Source organism: Thalassophryne amazonica, chromosome 4, assembly GCF_902500255.1.
Source record: "Thalassophryne amazonica chromosome 4, fThaAma1.1, whole genome shotgun sequence".
Lineage (NCBI taxonomy): Eukaryota > Metazoa > Chordata > Actinopteri > Batrachoidiformes > Batrachoididae > Thalassophryne > Thalassophryne amazonica.
The window spans coordinates 27,633,376-27,650,682 of NC_047106.1; the positions used below are offsets into that span (position 1 = coordinate 27,633,376).

The following is a 17,307-nucleotide window of genomic DNA, read 5'->3' on the forward strand; positions in this document are numbered from 1 at the left end:
TTTACCCATAATGCACTGCGCACACACCATGTCCACACTAAAACCTTCAAAATTAGTGTGTTACTTTAAAACTAAAACATATATCTCATATTTTCACTTTCATAAAACTTCAGACGTGATGTTAATTTAAATAACGTCCAAAATTACTTTGGTTAAAATTCTAACCATAAGTTAAAACTGTATGCCTCTGGATGACTTGGGTGCTATTGCCAGCGTATTAGTATGGGGTTAAAAGAAATGAGTTTTTTTCCTTTTCTATGACCAGTTCTTTGCCTGCAGAGGATAGAGCAGTTTATTCTGGAACCAGCTCTTCTCTGTTTGTAGAAAATAGAACTGCACATCTACTACAAAAAACTATGCAAACATGTTAGCGGTCTAAAAATTATTGGACCAAAACTTATCGGAAGATAACTGGTACGATGATGGTTTTCAAAGTTATCTGAAAAGCTAATCCGATAATGAAAGCACTATCTTCAATAATTAGCGGTTAGCGGATTAGCGGAACTGTGCCCACCACTGTAGTAAGCCAAATGTTGCATTGGTAACATTCAGATACACATTTCATGAAAAAACAGGGACGTTCAAGTTTTTGATACTATGCTGCAGTCATTGTTCACCATTGGGGGCAGCACCACATACAGTGGCAGAAAGTCCAGCATAGAAGAACCCCAGAATAACTTTTGTTTGCATAGTATAAATAGCATGACATAACTTTCCACGTTCTGAACTGGTATGACAATATTAACAAATTATGAACTAAACATGAAGCTCAAATGTCTAATCTTCAAACACACCTTGCAATGATCTTCAAACACAAGGCCTTTTTACAAAATAGGAGCCAAGATAGTTGAGCCTGTAGTTGAACTTGACCAATTTATAACATTTACATTAAGTCAAGGGTCTGTTTATCAATGGAGTCAAATCTATCACTTTAACATTAATTCATACCTGGATAATTGTTACAACCTTGCTGGGAAAACACGTATACAAAGTGTGTATGTACAGCCGACATTAACATGCTTACATGTCATTTTGGGTCCAAAACAAGCAAGTGATGACAACACCAGCCTGTAAAAATTTACAATCGTCATCAGGAGATGACAACCCCCCACCCAATCCCTAGTCCCCACACATCAGGAATACAAAGTGTCAGGGGATCACCCATGTTATGCTAATTATGAATGAAATTGGTCAACTGGTTGAAAATGACCCCAAGGTCACCTTAATTGACTGGTGTGGGTAGATCATGGAAGTACATCCTTATGCGAAATATGAATTAAACTGATCAACAGGTTCTTCAGATATCATGCTAACAAGGGTGGCAATGACAATATCTTGAATATCTTGCTGTGACCTTGAAATTGACCCCAAGGTCACCGTAACCGACTGGTGTCGCAGGATCACCCAAATTGGTCAACTGGTTCTTGAGATATTGTGTTAACAAGTGAAGACAGATGGGTGGACGGACAAATGAAAAGATACTCAAGCATCACATGAAGACCAAAAATGGTCGCATAGGCTATATTTTATACAACACATGAACTGAATTGAATTGAACTGATAAGCCACATCACGGGCTGTACGCCACAGGCTGGACCCTGGGTCCAAAGAACTGGAGACAAGAGCAGCTGCTGACTGACAGCATCCACAATCAATGTGACAAAAAAGTAAGAAAATCATCAAACCTGTTATTGTTTAATAAGATTTTTCTCCCCCTGTGATTGTTTCATGAAAAGTGTTGCAAAATCTAGTCACTATGAATTATTCAATCTTCAAGCTGGGAGAAGGTAACTAAGGTAAGTTGTTGTGTTCAGAACACCAGTTGTGTTCAGGCTGCTCAAGGAGGAAACAAGGAAAAAAAAAAAAACAGTAAAACTAATTTCAAATAGATCTTTCTCTACGGATGGACAAAAACCCCTTAGCTGCAGAGAAGCTCAATAAAATAATCCTCTTTCACACAAACAGTACTGAATTACAGTCAAATAAACAGCTTTTGTTATCCGGACTCAGAGCTGTGAAAACATTTTCTGATGACGAACACCGTCGACTTTTCCTTTTTTACGCTTAATGGCAGAAAACACTGCTGGCACTGATGGAAATCAAACAACAAATCTGTCATCGCGTTTTGTTTGGACTGAATTACACAAGCATAGACATCGATTTGACTGGGCCTTGCAGAAAACATGAAAAGAAACATGAAAAAACATGACACATGAAAAGTAAAGAGGCTATTTTCCGTCACCGCTCAGACATGCTAGTGGTCTTTTACACAGTCGTTACTTTGGAACAAAGTGGCCCCTGAGCCGCTCGAAGAAGAATCTGACCCTGGGAAGCCATTAAAGCAATTACGCTGAAGGTAAAATGTCGGTGAATTTCTAAAACGTATTTCTCAAAGGGTCATTAATAAAAGAAAAACAATGACTCAGGAGAGGAGGGCATTAGTTTCAGCTCTCTCTGAAATCCAGTCCAAGGAAGAAATGTGTTAAGAGTGCAGAATTTTGAACATTCTCAGGATTCACCTGAAGCAGCTTCAGATTTATGAATGATAATGGAATTTTGTGTTTGTTTTTTGGATTTTCCTGCGTGATACTATTCTTAAACAGCCCCAGAACTCAGTGGAGCGCCATAAATGAGCTGAGGAGCAACAGGCACGTGTCAATTTACAGAGCAGAACATGTAGACCTGGGTTCGATACCTGGTCACTCTGTCTGTGTTCTTGGATGAAACACTTCATCCACATTGTCCCAGTGCACCCAGCTGGAAATGGGTACCAGCCTTGGCTGGAGAAAGCTCCTGTGTTGGACTGGCATCCTGTCCAGGGGGAGTCTTAGACTCTAACCTGCTTCATTCTTGAGAAACTGAACCTTTTTCTTTGACAAACAGACAAACCCTTCCAACATCCATATTTGCTCAAAAATGTTTGCATTAAACAGTTATGACCTTAAGCTTGACCTTTCAAGGATACCCCAGGTCAAATGTCATAAGATCCACAAGATCCTCCAGTGATGCGCTACTGGTGATTTAAACCTTCATTTGCATCAGGTAAAATATGTGTTCAACAGCACTGATAAAGGTCAGCTACTTCTGTAGGTATGTAGGTTACTGGATAGAGAGAATAAGGAATAAACTGATAGACCAGAAGGTTGGTCAGTAGATAGACAGAAAAATAGATCGACTGATAGATCAGTCGGTAAACAGCTGATCTGTTTCTCTAGTCAGCTATCTCCTAACTGATCTAGCTGGTAGATCAGGAGGTAGATAGATTGATTGGTCAGGAGGTAGCTAGATAGACAAACAGATCAACTGATAGATCAGTAGGTTGGTAGATCGATAAACACATTAAAGAATCAAGTGACAGATCCGTAGGTAGATCGATAGATAGCCAGATAGACAAACAGATTGACTGAAATCAGTAAGCAGGTAGGTATGCAGCTCAACAGCTAGACAAAGGAATAGGTCAGCAGGTAGGTAGGTCAGTAGACAGACAGCAAGATAGATAAACAGACTGACTCGCATATCAGTGGTTAGGTAGATCAGTATATAGATAAAGGAATTGACCGATTAATCAGTAGGTAGACAAGGTGGTTAATAGGTAACTTGATTGACAGATAAAGGAATCAACTGAGAGATCAGTAGGTAGATAGATTGATCGGTCAGGAGATAGCTAGATAGATAAAGAGATTAACTGATAGATCCGCAGGTAGATAGGTCGACAGATAGCAAGACAGACAAACATACTGGCTAATAGATCAGTAGTTAGATAGGTTCGTAGATAGATAAAGGAACTTACCAATTAATCTGTGGGTAGATAGGTTGGTTGGTAGGTAACTTGATTGACAGATAAAGGAATCAACTGAGAGATCAGTAGGTTGGCTGGTGTGTTGACAGACAGACCAATATCTGGTGGCCACAAAGGCTACTGCTGGTCATTTCTATTAAACTGCACTTTACTGAACACCTCAAATACGTGGTGTGTCCATAAAGTAACAGTCCTTTTTATTTTTTTTTAAAACTATATGGATTTCATTCATATGTTTTTATGTCAGACATGCTTGAACCCTCGTGCGCATGCGTGAGTTTTTCCACGCCTGTCAGTGACATCATTCGCCTGTGAGCACGCCTTGTGGAAGGAGTGGTCCCACCCCCTCGTCGGATTTTCATTGTCTGGAAATGGCGGAATGAAAAGGACTTTTTTTCCATCAGAATTTTTTCAGAAGCTGTTAGAGACTGGCACCTGGAAACCATTCGAAAAAGTTATCTGGCTTTTGGTGAAACTTTTACGGGCTTCACAGAGAATAAGGACTTTAACTACAGCTTTAAGGATCCCTTTAAGGACGGTCGGTGAGCTGCGCTCCGAGCTGCGACGTCACGGCACAAACCACTGGATCATTTCTAAGCTGATGGCTCTGTGGATACGAGACCGTCGTGTGCTCTTTCTCTGGTTATCACAAGAGCGGCACTTTTAACAAGAGATTTTGTCATGGAAAGTCGCGTGGAGGCTTCGCGCGTCACGACCGATTCGCTTTGGAAGCGAGACAAAGGAACACCTCCATTTCGGAGTGTTAGAGGACAAGTTTGGACATGCCTATCTCTCCACAAGTTCTCTTATACTCACTCGACTGGTAAGCACTGAAAGCCAAGATAGGCATGTCCAAACTTGTCCTCTAACACTCCGAAACGGAGGTGTTCCTTTGTCTCGCTTCATCAGCAAATCGGTCGTGACGCGCGAAGCCTCTGCGCGGCTTTCCATGACAAAATCTCTTGTTAAAAGTGAAATCTGCCGGAAAATGGCTGATGTCCAGCTCTTGTGATAACCAGAGAAAGAACACACGATGGTCTCGTATCCACAGAGCCATCAACTTAGAAATGATCCAGTGGTTTGTGCCGCGACGTCATAGCTCGGAACGCGCCACACCGACCGTCCTTAAAGGGGTCCTTAAAGCTGTAGTTAAAGTCCTTATTCTCTGTGAAGCCCGTAAAATTTTCATTGAAAGCCAGATAAATTTTTTCGAATGGTTTCCAGGTGCCAGTCTCTAACAGCTTCTGAAAAAATTCTGATGGAAAAAAAGTCCTTTTCATTCCGCCATTTCCAGACAATGAAAATCCGACGAGGGGGCGGGACCACTCCTTCCACAAGGCGTGCTCACAGGCGAATGACGTCACCGACAGGCGTGGAAAAACTCATGCATGCGCACGAGGGTTCAAGCATGTCTGACGTAAAAACATATGAATGAAATCCATATAGTTTTTAAAAAAAATAAAAAGGGCCGTTACTTTATGGACACACCACGTAATAAAACAACAAAATACTGAGGAAAATAAATTAGTGAAGATGACTGAAAAGATTTTCCCAGAAGGAGCAGAGAGCTGTTGACCTCTGGTGGCCAGCCAGCACTGAACGTATAGCTTTTCACCTTCAGATTCATCAGGAGGGAAAGAAAACAAAAAGCAGCACACGTTACTGATTGGCTTCCTTCACACTGGCATTCATCAGAATCCAGACTGCACAGGATTCAGAGACACAAGAGAACTTCACCAGCATTCACTGGGACCACCAACTAGACCACTGTCAGCGGTCCTAATACGAGTGCACATGCAAGAACCACATCAAGCAGGAACTTCTAATGGGATCACAAAATCGAACACTAGTTGCGCAGACTTTATTTTCCTTCCATTTATCTCCATTCTGCAATGTAAACAGGCGCAGAGACCTCCGTGCTGAGGTCAACAGCATTTACACCAACAGCAAGAAGCCTAAACTCATTGTCATTCATTATTTCCACTCCATCTCCTACCTTTGATCTCCTGATGTTGGGGGGTGGGGTGGGGGGGGCTCTAATCCATGGTGCAGCACGGGAGGTTATCTGATCTCTGTGGACGAGGCGGCCAGTTAGGTTCTCTTCATCTCACGTGCACATCCGGCGCGTCCTCCCAGCATTGAAATTGCACTCGGCTTAGACTGTGCACACCGGGCCTGCCGCTTACAGGCGAGCTGGAAGAAGAGAAGAGAAAGCTGAGGTATAAGAAATCTGAGTCAGGAAACACAAAAGAGGATAAATGCGATTTCAGGAAGCCCAGACGTAGACACGGAGGAGAACAATCAATTTCATACTGTACAGGAATTTGGTAATCCTCAAACCTAAACAGATTTTATTATTGCATTTACAATATTGCTTTAAGGCTGCACACAGGAGCCCGATTTGACCAATCCTGTTCAAAAACAAGTCCAATAAAAAAAAAAAAACCCTGATTGCATTATACATTACATTTCTGGTCACCCGTACAAACTTCGTGCTCTCGTTTTGCTGATGGTCTTGTTTTACTTTTTGTCCCTTACTCAGCTCGATACCGACCCTCTTGCAACAGCACAGCCAACATTTTTCATACTGTCAAAGCACGGACTTGGAACAGCGTCGCAAAATCATCAGCATTCCAAACAAGTCCCCGCGCACAATATCGCAAGACAATTTCCGCGGTAAATGAGAAAGTAAATGTCACTTACAAGATGAGTATTAATCTTATGTCACTGCGGTGTAATGGCAACGTTATTCAGAGAACTGAAGTTCTCCCCGGAGATCAACCTAATCATTTAGCCGCCCACTTACGCCAAACAGCGGATACACAGATTAACCAGTGAGTCAGTTATCACAACTGCTCCAGTGTGTCAACATTAATAAAAAGCTGACAGTTGTGACTGAAGTGTCAAAAATCAAATCACATACAGGTTACAAACGGGGAAAATGCAATAGTTTAATGACATAATACAGTTTACGAGCGAATGTGTGGGTAAGAAATCTGGCCAAATAATATTAAATTCAGGCCATTCGTCCACTTGGGGCCACAACTCTCCCCTGTCCCAGAGAGGATAATGCACCCTTTTCCAACAGACAAATTGGGGCTGTGTGTGATGTCCTGTGGACTCTATACTGGACTGTTGTAATGAAGAAAGAGCTGAGCCAGAAGGGGACACTGTCAATTTACCAGTCCATTTCTGCTCCTGTTCTCAACAACTCTATGGTCATGAACTTTGGGCAATGACCAAAAGAACAAGCTTGCAGATGCAAGCCGTGGAAATGAGGCTCTTCCGTCTGGTATTTGGACTTACACTCTGGGACAGGGTGAGAACCTCAAATATCCGAGAGGGATACTGAGTAGAGCCGCTGCTTTTTTGCATTGAAAGGAGCCAGCTGTAGTCATTCAGGCATCTGACAAGAATGCTCCCTGGTCACCATCATCATATCTTGTCACACAAGAAAGAGAGCCATGGTATTGCTGATGGTGGGGGATGTTTCAGGTCGTTATCACGGACATGTTTGTTTCAGGGGCAGTGTTCTTTTATGTGGAACAGGTCTTGTTGGGGTTCTCCACAACTGCAGCTACTATCCGTTTGTAGGCTCCACCTCACCATATTTTTTCCCTGTTTTACATTCTCCAGTGAGTGCCATGTTTAGTGCACACCACTCTCTCCTGCTTAGTTTATTTCCTTTTGCTACTTTTTCTTTGGGGTCTTGTATTGTAGTGAATGGTTTTGATTAAGCTTTCCAGGTATTTCTCCTGTGAGCTTTTACTGTGGTCCCTGCTGGACTGTTGCAAAATGTTTTCTTGATTTGAGGCGACTGGTAACTCCTGTGTGTTGGTGCAAAGAGTGTCTGGAGTCTATCTGTTGTTTGGTCGTTTCAGCTCTTGCTAGTGCTTCCCTTCGTATTGCTGGAGGTGCTATATCAGCTCCCTGGTTGTCTCCTGAGGGAGGTCTTCTGGGCATGTACAACTGGGAGGAGGCCCCGGGGAAGACCCAGGACATGCTGGAGGGATTATAGTTCCCAGATGGGTTGGAAACACCTTGGGATCCCCCAGGAAGAGTTGAGGACTTGGCCGTTGTTTAATCTACTGCCACTGTGACCCGCCATGGATAAGCAGCAGAAAATGAATGAATGAATGAGTGAGTGATTCAGGTCACTTCAGGTGGTAGTCTGAACATTGTTAAGACCACCCACAGTCACTGGATGACTTACGCTGCATTCAAATGTTGGCAGTTGAAACATCATCATACCGGTCAACAGAGCAGAATTCCTGTTGTGTGCAGTGGCAAACTGTAGGTGACAACATCAGGCACCACATTGCTCAATGTACAGTAACTGACTTCATTGAATGAAACAATAGAGGTTTAGCATTTTGCACAGTTATGCGAAAACAGGAAGCCCTGGTTCTGGAAAAATTCATGTTTTATGAGGTTATAGATTAATCTCTTTATGTAAAATAACAAATTATTCACATTCACCTTATTAAAACCGAATGACTCCCTGTACTTAAACAGTCCATTCTTCCCTGTCCATTTTTTCTCCTCATTAAAGTGAAAAACAACATTGGGTTCATTCGTGTCACTGTGCAAGTAATAAAAGATGAAAATATTGAAAACTTTTGGCAGTAAGTACCATCTCTGTACGCAGTTGCAGTGTTCACAGCCAGAGGGAGCAGAACTTTTCCTACAACCTGTCACTGAAAAGTCAGATTAGCGACAAATGAGGGCGACAAACATTTTCCGTTTGCCGCTTTTGTACATTCCCAGGGTCTGGCCAGCTTGTGATTACTTTCCATTATTATGCACAACATTTAATGTCATATTATATTCAATTTCAATTTGTTCAATTTATAATGCATCAAATCACAACAAAAGGTGCCTCAAGGTGCCTCACACAAAACAGCACAAAATCAAAATTAAAATGAGTGAGTAAAGGTGCGTTTACACATAAGCAAGACGCGTTACAAATGTCATTTTTCTGTCATTCATGACGCATTCCTGAAATTCTTAATGTGACTTAACGCATCTGAATAGGTTTCTTAATAGTGCGTGTTGGTGCGTGATATTCTTGATATTCATGGAGCATGTTTTTGCCTATCAAAAAATCTTCCAGGAATGTCACACACCACCCTCATTTCGTTTCAAGTCATGGAGGTCGCAACTGAGCGTATTGATCCATCTTGATGAATAGTGATCCTTAATAGAACATGACAACGTTCGTAGTGGTTCCTGTGATGGTTCTTGGAGCCCAAACTGTCACGCGTTATTACTAAGTGACACGGAAACTGTCAAGTTTTGACACGACTTGTAATGCGGCGTCACATTTCACTGCGCGCCACGACGAGTCAGTTTTCTGTCACGTGCACACAATTAAACTCGGCTCCAAGTGTCATTCCACAGTTCCTGCTGAAGCTCCTCAGGACGCTCCTGCAGGTGTTCCACCTGCTGTTGTAACTGATGAGCGGGAGAACGAGTCTGAGCAGCCAGAAGAGCGAGAGGAGACTCACGTGCAGACATCTCTGCACCTCCTCCAGTCCGGCGGAGGAAGAAGCGTGCGCACAATTAAACCCTGCTGCACCGCAATCATTTTGATTGCTGACACCAAGTCGGCTAAAAGTCTAATTTCAGTGCTCTTCCGCGCACTCCTGCAGGTGTTCCACCTGCTGCATGTGCCTGATGCCGCATGAAGCCACACATCTGGCTCTGTACGTCTCCTCCTTCTCCTCTCTGCGCTACTCCATGGCACAGACCCCAACTACGCATGCAGTCACAAAGTTCTTCTGAAAAACTGGAGCGATCTGAATTCGGATGGATGAATATCGGTGTGTGTGTGGAGACAATTCACAACGTGACAGAACTTAACGATGCGCTGTTACGCACAATAGCGCGCAACAACGCGGAACACTATTCTTGACCGTGCGTAATGGTTCCTGATAATTCTCCAGCAACACGTGCCATTAATTGTAACTTGTGGTAACAGGTTGCAGCAGTTCCTGAGGACACCTGACGCCTCTGCCCCGAATAATCACATTCGTGATCAGCGGCCAAGAATGTGTACTTCGTGGCATTCGTGACTTGTCGTCATTATGTGTAAACGTAGCATAAATTAAAATATTCAAATACACAATTAAAAGACAACAATAAAACAGATTAAAAATAAAAGCTATTCATAAGAAAGGGAGTAAAAATACTTTTTTAGTCTTGAATTAAAAAGTCCATGGAATCTGACCGCCTCACGGTCACAGGGAGACTGTTCCATAGAGTGGGTGCACGATAAGAGAAGGCTCTTTGACCCTCTGACTTCTTAACCCTAGGAACACAGAGTAGTCCCACATCCTGTGACCGCAAAACCCGGGCCGGTACGTAGGGTTTCACCAAGTCAGCCAGGTAAGAAGGCGCCAGTTCATTAACAATTTTATAGGTTGAAAGATGCCAGAATGGGTGCAATATGTTCAAACCTTCTGCTTTGTGTCAAAAGTCTGGCAGCAGAATTCTGAACCATTTGGAGACCCCTAATGCTGGACTGCGGTAAGCCTGAAAATAGGACATTACAATAACCCACTCTAGAAGAAACAAAAGCATGAATCAGGGTCTCAGCATCAGCCATAGACAGGATGAGGTGAATCCTCGCTATATTTCGCAGATGGAAAAAAGCAGCCCTGGTAATATCCCTAACATGGAGGTCAAAGGACAACGTGGGATCAAAAATTATCCCAAGGCTCCTTGTTTTGTCTGTATTATGTATGACACACGAACCCAGGCTGTGCGCTAGCTGGTCAAATTGATGCTGATGTCTCACTGGACCAAGAACCATCATTTCAGTCTTAGAGTTTAAAAGTAGGAATTTACAAGACATTCAGCCTGTCACTGATGCAAGGCAATCCTCCAGAGATTTTATGTGAATGAGATTCCTCGCAGTTATTGGCTATGGCTTCATAGTAAAAGAGTGTGGGTACGAGACTGGCCTGCCTGCAGTCCAGACATGTTGCCAATTGAAAATGTTTGGCGCATTATGAAGTACAAAATACGACAGAGACCCCGGACTGTTGAACAACTTTAATCGTGGATCAAACAAGAATGGGAAAGAATTCCACCTACAAAGCTTCAACAATTAGTGTGTTGTGTGGGCCGCTGAAGAGGAGGTACTGCTGGCCCACCACCACCAGATGGCGCCCTGCTTGGAGTGCGGGCTCCAAGCACGAGAGGGCGTCGGAGCCGCTGGAGGTGACACCTGTCATCTATCAACACCAGATGTCACCCATCACCACCACTATAAAGACCGGACTGCAACTCCACCTCCTCGCCGAGAAATCGTCTACCTTACAGGTAATTTTCTCTGCTGAACAAAACATTGTGTAATAGTCTGAACTTGTTTTGCAGCCGTTATCCTGTGGTGTTTGCCTTATCTGTGGGATTGGCGTTTGGTGTGATCAGCGACGGCTTCGCTTCCCACTCCAACCAGATAAGTGGTTAGACAGGAACTGCACGAGTGTGTGATTGGAGGTGGAGGTTCTCCTTCCTTACTGAACACAGACTGTGGGATTACTGAGTGTGCGAACTCACACTCATCCAGAACTGTTTCTGTTTTCTGCCAGCAGTACCGGGTCTGACTGCTGAAGACAGTGGCCACCTGGGGCGCAGGGCTTGGCGGCTCCGGTGTTCTTCAGGTCCGTTGGCGGTGAGGCTTGTGTGGGTTCCGGCTTTTCTCTCGCCGGACGTCTCCTATCTTCGTCACCTTTTTTGTCGGATTGATATAACGCAAATTTGTATCTGTCTGTATTACGTTGTGCACCTTCACAACATTAAATTGTTACTTTTTGGCTATTCCATTGTCCCTTCATTAACGCCCCCTGTTGTGGGTCCGTGTCACGACACTTCCCCAACATAGTGTCCTCAGTTCCCAAACGCTTATTGAGTGTTGTTAGAAGGAAAGGTGATGTAACACAGTGGTAAACATACCACTGTCCCAGCTTTATTGAAACGTGTTGCAGGCATCCATTTCCAAATGAGAAAATATTTGCACAAAAACAATAAAGTCCATCAGTTTGAACATTAAATATCATGTCTCTGTGGTGTATTCAGTTTAATATAGGTTGAAGAGGATTTGCAAATCATTGTATTCTGTTTTTATTTCCATTTTACACAACATCCCAACTTCATTGGAATTGGGGTTGTAGACTTTTTTTGGGAAAAATGAATTCACTTCATTTTGGAATAAGGCTGTAACATAAAATGTGGAAAAAGTGAAGCACTGTGAATACTTTCCAGATGCACTGTACAGCTGTCTGGGAGCATACATAAATTTTGCTGAGTAAAATATACTCTGCTGGGATAACATTTGGTCCCAGGCTAAATAGAGTAAAATACACTCTGTCATAGAGTGAAATCAGATCCCGTCTTATACTCCAATAAGAGCTGATTTTGCACTGTGACAGAGTCCGTTTAACTTTATTTGGACTGGGACCAAATGTTATCCCAGCAGAGTAAATTTTACTGTTTTCAGCATTCAGCAGTAATATCCTGTACAGTTCAACTTCCCATTTGTCAGCACTTCAAAGAAATCCTAATTATTATTATTATTATTATTTAGCTCACATCTTCCTGCTTTCAAATACTGATTTTGTCGAACCGCTGTCCTCTGCTGTACTGTAAATGCCTTTTCAAACTATAGGTTCTTTCAGACTTCCTGTATTTTGTCACTGAATAAAACAGTGTTTAAAAGCTGCTTGAGCTGTTTAAAGTCATGTCCTAACTGCTGGAAGACTGATCGCTATCTTTCTTACTGTGACAAATGAGTCCTGTTAATTAATTGCACAGCCTGGTGGAACTATAATTGGAAAACAAGTGTTAAATAATAATAATATCAAGAGTGTTAAAACATATGCTCAAGCACGTTTTATTGTTTTATATGAACAATAGCTGTATCAATGTGAAAAACCTACATACGAGGGCTGTCCATAAAGTATAGGTCCTTTTTATTTTTTTCAAAAACTATATGGATTTCATTCATATGTTTTTACATCAGACATGCATGAACCCTCGTGTGCATGCGTGAGTTTTTCCACGCCTGTCGGTGACGTCATTCGCCTGTGAGCACTCCTTGTGGGAGGAGTCGTCCAGCCCCTCGTCGGAATTCCTTTGTCTGAGAAGTTGCTGAGAGACTGGCGCTTTGTTTGATCAAAATTTTTTCTAAACCTGTGAGACACATCGAAGTGGACATGGTTTGAAAAATTAAGCTGGTTTTCAGTGAAAATTTTAACGGCTGATGAGAGATTTTGAGGTGATACTGTCGCTTTAAGGACTTCCCACGGTGCGAGACGTCGCGCAGCGCTCTCAGGCGCCGTCATCAGCCTGTTTCAAGCTGAAATCCTCCACATTTCAGGCTCTATTGATCCAGGACATCGTGAGAGAACAGAGAAGTTTCAGAAGAAGTCGTTTTCAGCATTTTATCCAGATATTCCACTGTTAAAGGAGATTTTTTTAATGAAAGACGTGCGGACGGGTCCGCGCGTCGGCACAGGAAAAACACCTCCGTGTTGATAACCATTTGTAAAATCCAGGCGGCTTTTGATGGCTTTCAGTGGAGTGAGTATATGAGAAATTGTTTAACAGCTGGACCTGTTCCAACTTGTCCTTAAGGCTTCCAACAGACGTGTTTTTCCTGTGGCGTCCGCACGTCTTTCATTAAAAAATCTCCTTTAACAGTGGAATATCCGGATAAAATGCTGAAACCGACTTCTTCTGAAACCTCTCTGTTCTCTCACGACGTCCTGGATCAATAGAGCCTGAAATGTGGAGGATTTCAGCTTGAAACAGGCTGATGATGGCGCCTGAGAGCGCTGCGCGACGTCTCGCACTGTGGGAAGTCCTTAAAGCGACAGTATCACCTCAAAATCTCTCATCAGCCGTTAAAATTTTCACCGAAAACCAGCTTAATTTTTCGAACCATGTCCACTTCGATGTGTCTCACAGGTTTAGAAAAAATTTTGATCAAACAAAGCGCCAGTCTCTCAGCAACTTCTCAGACAAAGGAATTCCGACGAGGGGCTGGACGACTCCTCCCACAAGGAGTGCTCACAGGCGAATGACGTCACTGACAGGCGTGGAAAAACTCACGCATGCGCACGAGGGTTCAAGCATGTCTGACATAAAAACATATGAATGAAATCCATATAGTTTTTGAAAAAAATAAAAAGGACCTATAATTTATGGACAGACCTCGTAGATTAAAATATAAGAACTGCATTCTTTATTTTTCTCCCTCTTTGACGTTCCTGTTCACTCAGCTGTTTAACTTTTGCCCATCCCACAAATTTATGATGGATTTATTTTTGTTTTTGGATTCATACATTTGAGATTGGTTTTTACTGTATTCAGAAGTACCACAGACTAATAAATTTTGATTAAATTGTATCATGGATGTCAGTAAACACAGACTGTAACTTTGAAATGTCACAACAGCTTCATTCGTTGACAACTATAGAAATGTGCTTTTCCAGATCTGAGGTATTTCGCAGGTCGATTGAGCTTGATTATTTTACGCCAGTGAATAAGTCATGGTCAGATCATACACAACACACACACACACACACAGAGTATATATAGATATATATATATATATATATATATATATATATATATATATATATATACAAAATCTAAAATGCACTGCAGGCAGAACAGGATCAGGTTCTGTTTCTGTTGTTTAACTGAATTGTTTCACCCTATTTCTGTACCATAGCTCATGTTCCCCTCCATGGCAGCTGTGTACGGGAGGAATTTTTAATCACCCTTTATTTTAACATATTTGAAGCCAAAATATAACGCAATGCTAAAATGCCCTCGGCTGTATGAGCATAAAAACAGGAAACAAAATGTAACTTTTTGACCTCTTAAAATAGGTCCAGATTAGCCATCTTTGAACTTGTCCAAGGTCTGTGTCCCAAGAATGTTTCCTGTGAATTTGAAGACCCTGGCAGTAATAGGACTAGACTTATGCTGAGCACAGACAGACAGATGGATGGACACAAAGCCTTTGCAAAACCCAATGGCCATCTTTTGGTCTCGGGTAAAAATGAACACTTTGGGGAATGGTCGCTTTGAGTAACAGCTCTGTTCTGGATACAGACATCATGAGCAGTGGCTGCTCGTTGTGCCTGGCATGTGCCGGTACTTACTGAGCATTTTACTGTAGAACAAATTTGTAAAAATATAGCTTGCTGTGCAGTTAATTGTCCTAGACGATCACTGAAGAAATCTGTGCTTCAGTATTTCTGTCGAGTGAAATTTTCATGTTATTTAATTTTGTATGTAAGGACTCCCAGCAACTATCTGTAATTTGATGACATAAGGTCCAGTTAGTCCTCGATTACTGAGGAAATAAGCCGGTCATAATTTTTGATGCAAGCCACCCATCATAAAAACCACTGCCAAGTCTCAAAAAAATATGATTTAATAAAATCACCCAAACCAAGGTTAGCTTGAGTTTTGGTAACTCTGAGATGGGGACATGTTTGGGCTTCATTGATCCCACCCAGGTCACACAGGGTCTTGTCAGTGTTCCACCTCTTTATCCATTTATGGGTTAGCTGCAACATGGGTGGAGTAAGCACTGCCAACATGGCAACACCCAGAGCAGCACTTTTTGTGCTTCAACACATCTCCTCTGGGTCTCTTCATAAAAACTACACGTGACATCACAGAGGGTTTGTCCGGTATATGCACATTGTACGTTCTCAACCCTTTTCACTATTTTTTTCACCCAAAAGCTAATTAGCTCATTCAGGTATGTGTTTTGGTAGAGCAGGGAATGACGAAAAATATGCAGTCAGGGGGCCAAGGAGGGCCAGGGTTGGGAAACACTGGTCTTAGGAACCTTTCCTTTAACACAAAGTAACTCCATTTGTTCCCAAAGATCCTAGTACCTCACTGCCATAAGTCACTGGTTGGTATCCAAGTCTCAAAGCCATAGAGTAAGACAGGAAGCACCTGTCTCTGACACATTCAGGAAGACATCAGAGACTCTGCCTTCACTCACAGCACCACTTAAAACTTTCCCGTATACAGGTCACCTATGATGTGACACAATGAACTGGTGATCCCCTGAATTTTCAGCATGTCCCAGAAAGCAGCAAGATCAACTGAATGAAACGTGGTATGTTGGAATGTTCTGCTTTTGAACAAATATTGTTTTGTGTTGCATCTGTGATTTGCTTTTTCACTCGAAAGTATTAATCTGGGTGAAGAACCTCTTAGTATGGTGATTCCATAATTTTTGCAATTTATACATCCTCAAAACATTGACTAAAAGTTGACAAAGGAACTTTTGTAAAAAAAAAAAAAACTGTCCAACAGCAGCTTTTTGTGCATTTTCCATTCAATGGGGGCACTTGACATACATATATATATATACACATATACATTCAATGGGGGCACTTGACATACATATATATATATACACACATATACATTCAATGGGGGCACTTGACATACATATATATATATATACACACATATACATATATATATATATATATATATATATATATATATATATATATATATATATATATATATATATATATATACACACACACACACACACACACACACACACTGATATTTCAACATGGAATCAATGGAATATGGAATGGGCAGCATAGCTGTATGGATTTTTCTGTTTTGCTTTGACGTAACAATCGGTCCCTCCAGGTGATATGAGAGAAGGGGGTAACGGTGGAAAACAGTCAGAATCTGCTGCAGCTGTGTAACGGATGAGGAAGGTTTTAATTTATTGGCTCTTTATAGTGCAGCATGGCAATCCAAAGATCAAAGCTTGTGCTCAGATATGTAATGACTGCCGCAAAGAAAAGAACATGTAAAATTTCAGCATCATAAACCCCAAATGCATTAATCTGATGCACCAAAATTTAATGTAAGAGCAATGCAATATGCTATATTGTGACTTGAGCATGCTGGTTTGATTCCTGGGCATCATGAAGGTCAATGATGAGATTTTAACTGTAGATTTTGCAATATGGCATTTAATATGTTTTCATTTAAACTGTGCTGTGACCTCTGGCTCGAGGTCATCACAGGTGCAATTTGGTCTAACAACCCAAGACTGGGTCTGACACCAAAGCCAGAACAGGCTGAAATGTCACTCATGACTTCTGGACGTAAAATATCACTTTTGCTTCTTCTTCATGTAATCAATAGAACAGTGATATATGACCATAACCATACAGTGCATCCAGAAAGTATTCAGAGTGTTTCACTTCTTCCACATGCTATGTTACAGCCTTATTCCAAAATGGATGAAATCGATTTTGTTCCTCATAATTCTACACACAATACCCCATAATGACAATGTGAAAAAATGTTTATTTTTGTAAATTAATTAAAAAAAAAACCTAAAATCATGTGTACATATGTATTCACAGCCTTTGCCATGAAGCTCAAAATTGAACTCAGGTGCATCCTGTTTCCACTGATCATCCTTGAGATGT

At 41.8% G+C, this 17,307-nt stretch overlaps 1 protein-coding gene across 1 annotated transcript in view; it reads right to left on the reverse strand.

The window, feature by feature from the left end:
- grik4 (glutamate receptor, ionotropic, kainate 4) overlaps nt 1–5,990 on the reverse strand; it is a 1,339,327-nt gene extending 1,333,337 nt beyond the window's left edge. The window contains exon 1 of the mRNA XM_034169301.1: nt 5,796–5,990. The gene's annotated coding sequence lies outside the window, so the exon portion shown is untranslated. The remainder of the gene's footprint in view (nt 1–5,795) is intronic.
- Between the last annotated feature and the right edge of the window lie 11,317 nt (nt 5,991–17,307).